We start from the raw sequence: 2,636 nt of genomic DNA, 5'->3' as shown, positions 1-2,636 counted from the left end.
CCTCAGTCATTTAAAGTCCTAATGGGCTGTATGGACTGGTCATACACATGGGAGGTGTGGGCCTGGCACCTGTCAAGCAGCACTCTGAGGAGCTGTGACCTCCATCCCAGGAAGAGCATCCCTGGGATTGCAGTTTGCAAGGGCAGAGACTGGCCCTGCGATCTCCAGCGCAGGGCTTTCTTCTCACTCCCTCCCCTGCTCCAGAGTCCCTTTTCAGTATTCTCCCTGAGGGTTTCCCAGGCATCTTCCTGATAACAAGGGTCTTAGGGTTTCCATGAGTGAGACAGATCCTTTTGGCAAATGAAGAAACTAGAGACCAGAAAGGTTATGGGACTTGTTGCAAGTTGCTCAGAGAGAATGCCGGACCAGGATGGTGCCTCTGTCCCGAGACCAGGGTTCTTGTGCTGGGCTTCGAAGCCATGGTTGTCAGCTCCACTGTGGCTTGTGAGAATCACCTGGGGAGCCTCAATATCCCTTGCCCAGGACCCACCAATAAAATCAGACTGGTGTGAAAATTCTCCTGGTGATTCCCATGCATGCCTTTAAATTTAGGCATGGAACCAGGTGCAGTGGAGCATGCCTATTATCTCAGCAACTCAGGAGGTTGAGGCAGGAGGATCGTACCTTTGCAATGGCAAGGTACTTAGCAACTCAGTGAGACCCTGTCTCTAAATAAAATACAAAATAGGGCTGAGGATGTGGCTCAGTGGTCAAGTGCTCCTGAGTTCAATCCCTGTTACCTGTTACCCACCACCCCCCAAAAAAAAAAAAAAAATTATGTATGGAACTGATGCCCTGACTCCAGATCATATGTCTGTGCAATTTCAAGAAAGTCACAGGTGCAGTGGTGCATGCATTAATCACAGCGCTTTGTGAGACTGAGGCAGGTAAATCACAAATTTAAAAATAGCCTGGGCAACTTAGTTAAAGCCTGTCTCAAAAAATAAAAAGGGCTGGGGTTGTAGCTCAGTGGTAGAGCACTTGCCTCGCACATGTGAGACCCTGGGTTTGATCCTCAGCACCACATAAAAATAAATAAAAATAAAACCAAAGATATTGGGTCCATCTACAACTAAAAAATATTTTTTTAAATAAAAAAGAATAAAAAATAAGAAGGACTGGGCATGTAGCTTAGTGTAAAGGCCCCCTGGGTACAATTCCCAATACTGCAAAAAGAAAAGGAAAAGAGTCTTAGCCTTTCTGAGCTGCATTGCTGTGTAATGATGCCCATCTTCCTGAAAAGGAGAAAATAGAAGGACCAGAATATGGAGCTCCTCACAAGATCAAAAAGCAGGTATCATGAGATGTAATAGAAGGTAGAAAGTTTGGTGAGCTATGGTTATTAAATTTGAAGGAATGGATCTTTCTCTGCACATAATTATTTAAAAAGTAGTGATAGGCTAGGCCTGGTGACACTACCTGTAATCCTAGTGACTCGGGAGGCTGGGGTACAAGGATCACGAGTTCAAAGCCAGCCCTGGCAACTTAAATAAGACTATGTCTCAAAATAAAAAGGGCTAGGGGTGAGGGCTGGGGATATAGCTCAGTTGGTAGAGTGCCTTGCATGCACAAGGCTCTGGGTTCAATCCCCAGCACCAAACCAAACCAAACAAAAACCTGGGGATGTGACTCAGTTCACTGGTAGGCTGTTGCATCTGGGCTCCTTCAGCAAGCACAGCTGTCCTGAGCAACTTGAGTCAGGCCTCTCTGAGCCAAAGTCACCCCCAGGGATTGTGACGCACTCCTGCAATGCTAAGAAGGCTGGGGTAGCATTGGCTTCATGGTTCAAAGAAAGGCAAAAAGATCATTTCCTTGGGAAATAAATATTCATCAAAACAGGTCCTTCCCTCTTGGCAAAAACTAAACAAGTGTTTTCCTCTAGTAGACCAAGCTGGGATTTTTTGGCCGTAACTACTGGACAGGGACCCTACAGGGCACGAATGACTTCTGTGGCAAAGGGTCAGCTGAAGAACAACAGAGGGAGCGACGGCAGGTTCTTGATCAGGAAAGGAGCATGATAAACCAGAACAGCAGAGCAGATGGGAGAAGATGATAGAGCAGAAGGTCAAAAACCATTGTGGCCTTGACTCCCTGGCCATAATAAACTGTTGGGTCCTCTGGTCACGTGACCCTCCTGCCTCTCTGATAGCTCCCACTGTACCCCCAGAGCACACCCAGCTCAAATGCCTCTCAGTAGACTTTCTCTTAGAAATAAACTGAACATAACGCTGAGTGTAAGAGCACGTGGCTGCCTAGCTATGGGCTGCTCCATTTCTTCTGCACCAAGCCCTGGAGCCAGAAGCACCTCTGTTATCTTGGAAGATTATATGGATGGTGGCAGTTGTCATCATTCTGGATGCCTATGGTCTCCTGGAACACTAGTAATCTCAGTGACAACCATGACTGCCCTTTATGGAGAACACCCATGTGACCCAGGTCCTCACCTGATGCTGAAATTCCCTGGCCTTGCCTTTGGCTACCATGCCCTGGCTCACTCTGCCCCACAGGCTGGCCTAACTCTGCCCCTGAACACTAGATGCTTGTTCTGACCTCAGGACATTTGAATGTGCTGGTTCAGCTCTGTGGGTTCAGCTCATGTGCCCTTCCTCTCAATGTCCTCATGGCTGACCTCCATG

Source organism: Marmota flaviventris, chromosome 2 (genome assembly GCF_047511675.1).
Source record: "Marmota flaviventris isolate mMarFla1 chromosome 2, mMarFla1.hap1, whole genome shotgun sequence".
Taxonomy (NCBI): domain Eukaryota; kingdom Metazoa; phylum Chordata; class Mammalia; order Rodentia; family Sciuridae; genus Marmota; species Marmota flaviventris.
This window is presented reverse-complemented; position numbering follows the sequence as displayed.